At 38.5% G+C, this 11,724-nt stretch overlaps 1 pseudogene; it reads right to left on the reverse strand.

Annotated features, from left to right (window-relative positions):
• Positions 1-10,093: 10,093 nt before the first annotated feature.
• LOC124081870 (ER membrane protein complex subunit 5-like) lies at positions 10,094-10,491 on the reverse strand (annotated as a pseudogene).
• Positions 10,492-11,724: the final 1,233 nt, after the last annotated feature.

Below are 11,724 nucleotides of genomic sequence, written 5' to 3' on the forward strand. Positions count from 1 at the left end.
GTTATCAATGGAGGAGATAATATAACTCTATTCAACATCGTTATGTTTTTAAAATGTTTGTATTAGTGCATTATAGTTGTACATAATATTGGAGTTCATTTTGACATATTCATAAATACATATAACATTGTTTGCTCCATTTCAATCCCCAGTACTTTTTATTCAACCCCTCCTCCCACCCCTGATCCTCCTCCTCTACTCTCCATCTTCCTTCTATTTAATTATTTATTTTTAATAGATACATCATGGTTTCATACACAAGAGGAATCCATGGGATGACTTGTGGCATACAGGCACACAATTTAATGAACTTTATGCCCTAGTTCTTCCCCTTTCCCCCTTTCCTCCTTTCTATTTTTGAGGTGTATGGTATTCTATTAAAAATAAGATGTTGTTTTCACTTTAAAAACTCTACACATCAAGTAAAAACCACATCTCTTTGTCTTCCCCAATATTCTGCTTCCCTGGAATAACCACCATTACTTTTTAGGAGAAGCCTTCAGAATCTGTGCATGTACATTGACAGTTGAATAAATGCTCAAACCATTAAGTCTACAGTGCATTTTAAGAATTCTTTAAATTCATAAAATATCTTCATTCTTCTTGAATAATTTAAAATTTTATCCACTTTCCTGGATGTAAGCATGAATTATATAAAAATGGGAATATGTCTGCATTCAATGTTTGCAACTTATTTTAAAAATTTCCACATTGTACCTCAGCCTTTCTTCACTGTTGTACATGGAAATTTACTTAATACTATTCAATGTCTATACCCTCTCTTTTGATAGATCCTACTTATTTTCCAAAGAATGGGTATTTGCTTAATTCCCTTAAATATAGACACACTTTCTTATGCAATGGTATTATTACTTCTATAGGGAAAAGGAAGACATGATATATCAAAGACATCGTAGACTTTTATTTGAATACCTTTTGGAATATCTAATTTTAAAAATTTCTCAATGTCTTTTACTTTCAATAACCCACACGATTTTTTTAAAAAAAATGTTTGCTGTTTTAGGGGACTACAATGTCTCTTTTTCTTGCATATTAGCCTGGCTGCATTTGGGAATCAATAGAGAATTATGTCCTATTAATATTTTGTGGGGCAGGACATAGTAGGAAAGAAAAAAAATGTTTAAAATTTTGGCCAAGTATACAGAGAAATTTGGTAATTTTTTACTGAGATGTATAAACACAATTAATTAGTAGTAAATAGTGTGTCTTTGATAAATCATTTGATAAATAAATGTTCCTGTTGGGTTTTGATTGAAAAATAAAATATATCTTATGTAAGCTCAGTTCAAATATACAGATACTTGCAAAAGAAAATGTAAGGTATAGGTATGTGGTAGGGGTGTAATTGGCAAGAGATACTTTCTACCTAACAGAAATAAAACATGGTGTGGCAATATGATATTGTGGTAGTCAGAATGAGATTAGATAAATGAGAAGAAACAGAGAAATGAGAGGGAAATAAAAATGAGAATTAGATCCTTGAAGATCCTGAAAGATTGAAAAAAAGATACTCTATATGTAGAATACAGAGGTATAATGTTAAGGTTCAAACCCTAGCCTTGTCTCTCTGGAATCAAAGGACATGGTACGAAAACAGATATTGTGGGATTGGGGTAGGAGAAGAGTAGAACTAGGAAATCACAATGACTAAGGTCCAGGCAAGTCCAGGCACACACACACACAAAAAAAGATGATGGGGTACTCATAAGATTCTTAAATGGATTTGTGCATATTTTGGCTCTACTAATCCATGATGAGCAGCTGCAATATAATTACTTGTATATAGGTTTTGGACTCTGTAAAGCAAATATTAGTGGATCAGACACATCTGTCTCCAAAGGATGAGCTGAGGCCAAGAAAGATCAGTCACTCAGCAACACAGAGAAAAAGCCAGACCTGGAGCACCATCCTCTGAATCACTGAGCTGGATTTCCCTTAGCTGGGATTAGAATAGACCCACAGAAAATCTCCTCTTTATAAATAATATTAGCATCAAGGATAGATACAGAATAATAAGCACTTGTTGATCTATTTTATTCTACTCTGTCCTGGAGTATTATATGTTTTATTCCAATTTCATTTATAGATATACACTTTACATATGTGCCTCAATTTAATATTATAAATGAAATTGAGAAAAGGACTAAGAAATTCTTCTTTCTCATCAAACTTGCATTCTAGCAACTTCAGGCCCATTTTATCTAGCTCTTCTTGATCAGGAAAGATAACTGAATTCTCAAGAGTTATTTTGGTTCATACATGGTGCAGTTGTATTCTCCCCATGTTTATACTTTCTTGAGATGTTCAAGAAAATGAGTGGTACTACTTTACCTGCTTATTTTACTTAGAACAATATCTTTCAAGTTCATCCACATTGTTATCAATTGCAAACATCCCTGCTTTATTAAGACTGAATAATGCCCCATTGCAGATATATATAACAATTCACCTTCGATATTGAAAATGTTTCAATTCATACAAGCAATGAGTAGAATGGTGTTTTCCAGAGATTGTCAGGAAAGGAAGAAGGGGACTTGTTCAAGGACTGTAAAATTTCAGACATTAAAGATCACCAAATTTTAGAAATTTTCTATAAAGCATTGTTCCTATACTTAACAATACAGCATGTCAAACTTAAAAATTTTGTTAAGGTGATAGATCTCATGTAATGGTTCTGGTTACCACAGTAAAAAAGTTCCAAAACAGCTGTAGAGGGGCATGAAGAAACTTTTGGAGGTTATGGATACACTTGTTACCTTGATAGTGAGATAGAAATAGGTATGTGTACTTACAAACTCACCAAAATGTACATATTAACTCACGATAGCTAAACAATAGAACCAACACATAAATGGATAAATAAAATGTGGTATATATACACAATGGAATATTATTCAGCCTCAAAGAAGAATGAAATGAAGGCTTTTTTGCCTCTAAATGGATGGAGATGGGGAATATTATGGTAAGTGAAATAAGCCAATCTCCAAAAACAAAGGTCAAATGTTTTCTCTGATATACAGATGCTAATTCACATTAAGGGGTGGGGCTAGGGAAGAATAGAGTCACTTTGGATTAGGCAGAAGTGAAGGAAAGGAGGGGAGGATAACAGGTGTAGGAAAGATAGTAAAATGAATTGGACTTTATTACCCTATGTGCATATATGACAACATGACTGGTGTGATTCTACATCATGTACAACAACAAGAATGCGAAGCTAGTCTCTAATTATATATGATGTGTCAAAGGGTATTCTACTGTATAAATTTATAAATAATCAGAACAAATAATAATGTATATGCTAAACATATACATTTTTGTATATCAGTTATATCTCAATAAATCTATTAATCAACATGTCCTTATTCATAGGTTTTGCAAAAGGAAAGTGAAGGTGGTAAGAAGGTGGGGGAATTAAAAATTGCTAATCCTTACAAAGGCAACTATGTTCTTGCCCTCTCAGTTTCTACCTCACCCCAGCCACCCACCCCTGGTGTAGATAGCCTTTGGTTTCTAATCAACCATTTTGGCATAAGCTCATGCTCCCTGGGCCTCTTGTGACAATCTCCACAGCAAATTCATGCTTCCCACTGGCTGCTCAAGGAAATTTCTAGGGTGAAGTGATGAGCATGTTTACCCAAACATTTGCTGATCAAAGATAATCCCTTCTCCTATTTTTACTCCATGGTTCAGTACCTTAATATATTTGCTTGGGTCAATCAATATAGGTGATTTTCTTCCTTCTTCTTTTCCTTCCTGTTTTTTTTTTTTTGTTTGTTTGTTTGTTTTTGTTTTTTTTGTTTTTCAGGGTGCTAAACATATGTACTTTGTGATAGGACAGCCTGAGTTCAAGCTTGCCTTTATCAATTGAACAGGAGTATAATTTGTGGTATCTTTTAAGTCTTAATCTCCTTAAGAAGTAGGACAAACACAGTTCTTTTTGTGAAAATTAAATGTGATCATGAATGTGAACTGATTGGTAAACTATGTGACATAAGGGTGCATTGAGGTCAAGTTGTTTGCACTGAAAACTGGCAAAACAGGCAGGTGAGCCTGCAGGTGGCGATCACAGAGAGTGCCCCAGAGAAGTGGAGAACTGCAGGAGCTGCTAGGGATAGCCGTCAGAAGATCTCCAGGGAAATGTTGGAAGCAGCTCGCTATGGATCCCAAGAAGGCAACATGCGAGTTGATATCACTGGGAGCTGAGGGTCCCTGACATTCAATCTCAGGGCTATTAACACTAAGATATAGAGCCATCAGTTAGTCCTCAGACCTCAAAACTGTGAATATCAAGGGATATGTGCTTCATCTCTTTGTGATTTCTCTTAATAGCAGGCCCTCAGATGATTGGTAAGGGAGATGTTTAAGGGGGCACAGATCATGAAGGGATGCACAGAGAAGGTCCCTTAAACCAAGAGAGCCCTTTTCCATGGGGTGATGAGTAGGGTTCTTGGATCTTATCTGTTTTCTCCCAGGATTAGGGGGAGGACAAATTTAATCTGAAAACAAGATCCAACAGATGGATACTTGTGGGTTCTGTGTCTTGGTAAACCCAATTATCCCCTCTCAGTTCTCACTGCATGGAACTGCACAGACATCCTGCCAGAAGGCAGCAGCCAGAGAAGATTATTTTCCTACCAAACTGCCTTTATTAAAACTACATTAGTCAAAACAAGATACAGCTTCCCACCCAGGCTTGAACATCTTCCCCTTTCAGAACCCTCCCTCTACATTCCCGCTGCCCTCTTTCTGCACTCCCTGTACCCTCCCACTCCCTTCACTTTCCTGAGAACCCACAGGAACTTTCCTGTGAGAGGAAGAACCTTTGGCCCTTCTGGTGCAGAATAAAGCAAGGTTGAGATCTTGCCTGAGGGGCCTCCACCCCAGAGGCCACCAGCCAACATTACTCTTTCCTCAGGGCCTCTTCTAATTCTTTTGGTTGCCTGATGACTTGCACTTCCTCCTCTGAGGCTGTGGGGGTTGAACCAGCTCCAGATCCACATCTTGCCCTCCAGGGGCCTAGAGGAGAGGCCCAGAGCAGAGCATCTTTTCTATGATGTATGAGCATCCAGTGAGAGTACTCTTCTTGGACATGGCACCTGGAGGGGGGTGGGAGCTGATGCTTCCTCTCTGGGTTGGTGGGACCTAGAGTGCTTGATCTCCAGAGCATAGGGGTTCCACTTGAGGGGCCTGGTTCTGGGACAGTCTCCAGGGCAGCAGGCGATGCTGGGAGGTTAGGAGGAAATCCAGGCTTTGGAGGTCATCGTCCACACTGTAGCCATTTGCTATCTTATGTGGCCCCCCAGAAGAAGTGGATTTTCTGGGACCCACTATGCCTCTGTTCACCAGGTTTAAAGAGGAGGATCTGTGGCTCTTCGGAGGCTAGTTGAAGCAGATGACCCCCAATTAGGAGGACTCATGACAGCGTTGAAGTTTAGCAATGTCCTTTGAACCCAGCAACTCCAGTTCTGCAGCCCTGTGCACCTTCATGACCTGAGAAGCCACCTCTGTGCTCCAGTTCTCCATGCTAACCCCTTGATCAGTGAGACATGTGCATTTCTCTGCACCTTGGTTCACAGCTGCCTCAGAAGCTTTTGTGTCCTCTTGGAACATATCATGACCTTGATGCACCTGCAAATGTGCTTCTTCACAAGCTAAAGGAGGATTTGGACACTAGCCAACTCTTTTTCATGCATGAAATGGGCCACAGGGACCAGGACAATTATATTTCAATGGGAGGTGAAAAGTGGAGCTGTCACTCTTCTTGTTCTCAGAGAGACAAACTGAGTCTCTGGCCACCCTCCTGGGCTTCCTTTTTGCTTGATAACCTGTACCCATTCATGACTCTCCTGTCTCCTTCCTTATTTTTTCTGCTCCTTCATCCTATTTCCTGGAACAGACTCACTCAGGGAAGCACCACAGAAAGGATAGGGATAAATAACATCCCATGGGCCACATGAGGAAGGTCCTGTTCCTTCCTCATCTACCTGCTATCCCTTGCTTCCCTCTCCACCTGCGGTCACTCCCTTTCTTGTCTAACTTGTGTCCATTTGTCTCCTAGTCTGCCATGTATCACTGTCTGCTTTACCCACTCAGTGTCTTTTACCAAGCCCCAGTAAACCTGGTGTCCCTACCTCCTTAGTTATACCTAGTGCCCCTTTCTCCTTGTCTACCTTTATTTTCTCCCCAACACCTGTTGTTCCTGCACTTGTTTATCTGGTGTTCCTGCTTTTCTTGTTTACCTCCTACACCTGATCTACTGGGAGACCCTCCTTCCTCTGTCTACCCAATCCTGCTGCTCAAGGTCTATTGTTAGGACCAATTTATTTATTTATTTATTTACTTATTTATTTTAACAAGGCAAGAAAATAATTTATTTATTGGACAGAGCAAGATCATTTAAAGAGAGAAAACATATTCTGTCGGAGTCCAGCTCCAACAGGGGGTCTCAGGAGACAAACGGATGGTGAGGAGTCAGTGAAAGTGGGGTGGAGAAACAACACAGACACCAAACTGAAGGTACTGAATCCCAATCTTTACTTGTGAAGTTGATCATATATACTTTTCATTTTGGCAGGCTCAAAGTACTTTGTGGTTACAAAACAGAAACCATTATTCAAAGAAACAAAGTATTATGTAGCTACAATTAGAACAGAAGAATGTATCTTGGCTTATGCATAAGCAAGCATTTTTCATTTCAGTTCATGTTTTGCTTTGAGCTGTTTCTGTTTAGTTAACTTTTAATAATAGTTAGCAATGTCCCAACAATTGGCCTATACCTTGACTATTCTTTCTTGACTTACTGACTGGAACCAGTGCCATGGTTACAGCAAGTGGTTACCTTGTTATTAATTTTAATCAAACAAGAGTAAGAGCACAAACCATTGTGCATAGGAATAAGAACAAGTTGCCCAGTACCAAGCACTAATCTGTCTTCTTAACATTAGTTCTTCTTCTCTAGATTTTAATTTAATTTCTCAAAAACTTCTTTGACAGGTATACAGGGAGTTTTTCATTAGACATTAACAATTTACATCCCACAGCTGAATCATTGCATTTAGAGCAAACAGATCTATTCTTTAGAAGTAGTTGCATTAATTGGGAAAGTCATGTTTTTTCCTTCATACTTAATGGTCATATAAGAAATCACAACTATACTTATTAAAGGAATACAAAAACAAACCAGCCCATTTCCAGAAACATACTGCGCTCCTCCAGAGGATGGATGCCTTGTACCATCCACCTTAGTAGGGCCTTGCCATTGCCTGAGTCAGGGGAGGGGCGCAGCAATATTCAAAACGTGTTTAGCTTGGTGTCACAGGCATCGATTCTCACAACAAAAAACACTACTCAATACATCATGGAAATAGGCCACATATAAACAGGAAGATGCTGTCATGCCACTCAAAAAATAAGCCATGATGCTTGGGAACAATTATTAGGGAGTTACAGAGCATAATAGTCTCTAATTCACCAATCTCCATTTTCTGTCATTGGGCCATTAGCCCATAGTATTGGCTGGTTCCCTGGTTATTGAGTCTTCCTGTATTCTATAAAACTTTGATTGGTGTGCACTTCTCACATTTCTGAATTGTCACTGAAATCATAGTCAACTGAAGGACTAACTAACTCTCATCACTATAGTTTTGAACTACTTTAGGCAATAATTAACTATCTCATAGCAATGTAAACAAAATTCCATTTAATATATTTAGCACTTTTATAATGCACTCAAATCACCTTTAGTCATATGGTACATACTTTAAAAGACAGCAGAAATTCACTGGAGTAAATTTTAAAAGAGATTTGGGGAGCTCACCTGGCCCGAGGTATATAAGGTGCTGACAAAGACAGACACCTGAAAAGTGCTGCATCAATTATTTGCCAAATTATTTGGCATCATTTTTAGCAGGACTTTTCTCACTGGGCCAGCAAAGGTAGATTTCAATGTCCATTATAAAAACTAGCCAAAATATTATAAGCAACAGTATACAATGAATGATTGGCTATTCAGCATCAGATTAAACTGAGCATAAGATTAACTGAGAAACTTGTGAGGTATCTGGCCCTCCCTCCTTATATTCATTGATTTACCAGTCACTTTCTTTTCCTACAATAAGAGTTTAAAAGATGAAAACAACTTTCTTCATGCCAGAGAAAACCATTTTGGGGAAGCCAATCACAAAATACTAGATATTGTATGAATTCATTTATATTAAATGATTAAAATAGGTATATATAAAGTGGACTGGTGGTTGCCTAGGGCTGGGGAGCACTGGGAAAAAGTAGGAGATGACTGCCAAAGGGTACAGGGTGACTTTTAGTATGATTAAATGCCCTAAATTTGTCTGATCATGGGCGCACAACTTTGTGAATGTAAAAATCATGAAGTTACACCCTTTAAATGGGTGAATTACAAAGTATGTGAATCAAATGCCAAAATCATTGTTACAAAATTTTTTTAAGAAAGGAAGACAGTCCCCAAAGAGAAGAAAACAAGAGGCTCTCCCAAAGCAGGCCATACCTGAGGAAATGGTAAACAGGCATGGTGTAAAGAGCTTGTTTCCCACATGCTATTTTGACTTCATCAGTTTAATCCCTTAGTCATATTTTTAACACATTTCTAAATTATTTATGTTATCAGAAGATTTCTAACTTTGTCTCATTAGAGACCAAAGTCAAGGTTCTACTGACTGAGCTGGTAAAAAAATAAAATGACAATAAAAATCCCATGACAAAATAATCTCATCGTTTGGGGTTGTGCACAACTAGGAAGAATGTAAGAGCTGAGGTTTATTTCCAATGGAAAAAATTGCCATCAGGTATAAGGGCATCTTATGACTCTTGCCCAAAGCATATTTTCTTTTCAAACCTGCATACATTTATTCCCTTTACACCTATACAATTCAACAAAAAGTAATGTTTTTATAACTGTACAATTCAACAAATGCAATGCTCTCTTCCAAAAAATGCTGAGCTTCCTGCTCAAAGAGTTAGCCAAATTTCCCTAAGGATAAAATTGCTATTTCTGAAAAAATCCAAATCTTTATCCATCTTCACCTTCAGCACTAAACAGTGAAGACTGAAAACTACACTGGCTATAATTTCCTAAATGAGTTTAATTTTCTAAAATATTTAATATATTAGTTCCAAATATTTAGAATGTATTTGGCCCATTTTTTTTTAGTCTGCCTTTAGATTAATGAGAAGCTTTTTTATTTTCACTTATTTAGTAAGACATAACACAGACTTTGAATAAGTTAAACTGGCTAATGACAGGTAATTAGTTTTCCTCAATGATTATGATTGTTCTATAGAGGGATGATAATGAAATCATAAATGGTCTTTTTGGTCTATCTTCAACTAATACTACAAAGTTAGAAAACATTTTTACAGCTAAATGAGGAGAACACAAGCAGCATTACAGCAAGTTAAAATTGTTAAGTGCATTTGTTATGACAGAATTTCTGATGCAAAAATTGCTCACTGCACACAGAACCTCAGAGAAGTGATGAAACAAGACAACTGATGTTAGAAGGTATACAGGAATGGGGTTGGGTGAGAATCAAGGTTAAATTAATATCAGGCAAGAATCTTGGGAAAAAAGAGCCACTTTTGAGGACACATAAGAAAAACTGAGAAGTCACTATTTTGGTCTCATTATGGAAGTCCATTTGATAAGAACTGAAGACCTTTTTATTATAATTCATGCTGAAAAATGCAGTAGTCACACGGTATTTCCAAAAGGATTCCTAAAAAACTAGTGCAAAAGAAATCTAAGAAAATAAATAAACATAAAATTAACCCTTTTCAAGGAAATGTGTTCAAAACAGTGACTTTTACAAAAGATGCAAATTTGTTTTAAATAAAAATATATATGAAAGATTAAAGACTCATTTTGCAGATAACTTACACTCCATCTATGATTTTTTAACAGTGTATAAACAAGGGGTATAGATTTGTTTAATTAGTTCTGAAAGATCAATGTAAATACTAATTGGGCAGGAGTGTTTTATACCCCAAACTCCAAGATTCAGCTCTGTGTCCTGTCCTGCTATTATAATTTGTAAAAACCTTAGCAGTGAGGGGATTTGAGTTTTCATAACTTCAATGATGTGTTAGAGGACAACTCCTCCTGGTTTAAAGAATTTCTTGTCTCTGAAGGCTGGAACAGTACTCGACCACAATGGTTAAATATATAAAATGATGGATGATTCCTTAAGGTATCAAATGTCTTATTTTTTATTTCTGAAGTGGCATCCATGTCTTGAAACTCCCCTGCAAAATGAACTATACCATAACAGGTAACTGCAAAGGCCAGAAGTGTCTGAAGAACTATATTTATTGGCAGTGATTCATCATTTTTTTTTCTGTTAATCACATATAAGAACGATGCTGCGCAGCAGGAAAAGCAGCTTGGGCTAGGGCAAAGAGGCCGATGCCTACTAGCCCCTTCCATAGCGATGGTGCCATGATTCTGAAAAAGCAATAGCGCCCCCTCTCCCCACAAAAAATGTGAAGGGTGGCTGAGTTGTTTCTTCTTTCACTGGCGGGTGTCTGCCCAGCACCAGGACCAATATATTTAAATATGCTTTGGAGGAAAGTAATTCTTCCAGGAAGTGGGGATGAACTATATTCTCTGCCTGGGATGAGAAGGAAGAGAGAATGACTTTGGGAGGAAAGGGCCCCAAGTCAGGAAGAATTCTAGGAGAAAGAGGAACCAATGATGAGCCCATGCTCATCTGCACCATGGGGCTGTTATATCCCAATTACCAGACACACACACACACACACACACACACACACACACACACTGCTGATATTCTAAGCTATGAAGCTCAATTCCATTGGTCCTGAAATCTTGTATACATCAAGATTGTAGGCCCAGTTCATCTTGTTGACAAAGTCCTCATCACATAGCTCAGGAGAATTGGACCCGGGTATAAATCATCCTGTATTGGCTGTTGCTCCAGTCCTTCCTCTACCAAGTTTGCATAAGGCTCTCTTGTGAATAAGTGGGAGGGCTCCCATGGGGCAAAGTTGATAGGCCATAATAGCTCATTCATGATGTCCATGTACTCTTGGATGGCTTCAGGTGGAATCTCCTCGGGTTCCTTGTTCTCAGGCCCTTTGGTCTTGACCACCTTGTTCTCATGAGCCTTGGTCTTGTGTGCCTTTGTCTCAGGCACCTTGGTCTCTGGTGCCTTGGTTTTGGCTGCTAATGAGTGGACAGGCCATGGCTTAGGGTTGGTTTTTCTGGAGGTGCATACTAGGACAGGGAGGGCCAGAATGGGGTGTGAATGAGGGATCCCATGTTCATCCCAAAGACTTGGTAGTAGGCAGGGTTCAGTGGATCTAAACTGCTATGCCATGAATGAGGACAACCTGACATGAGGATATTGCTAACCCTTCATTTATAAAGCTCAGAAGGCTTGAGAATGGCAGGTTGTGCCCCCCTCTATTTTTGTATAGAGCAGGGCCAATACTGAAGTGGACCCTGGGGGGAATTTCCTTTGGAGGTTCTTTTCTACCCTCTTGAGGAAAGTGGCAATATCCTTGGTAGCCCTCTGAGTCCCTGCTGGCTGCTTGCTGGCAAATTTTTATGCTCCCATCCAAAGCTAAAATGTTCAAATTTTTTATTTCATTATTTTGCCAATTTAAAGGAAGCTATTTTCCTCAGGCGGTGCTGGAAGGCCATTCTCTCTC

The sequence above is a fragment of the Marmota monax genome, unplaced genomic scaffold (genome assembly GCF_021218885.2).
Source record: "Marmota monax isolate L192 unplaced genomic scaffold, Marmota_monax_Labrador192_F-V1.1 WCK01_AAM20220418_F8-fsc00313, whole genome shotgun sequence".
Lineage (NCBI taxonomy): Eukaryota > Metazoa > Chordata > Mammalia > Rodentia > Sciuridae > Marmota > Marmota monax.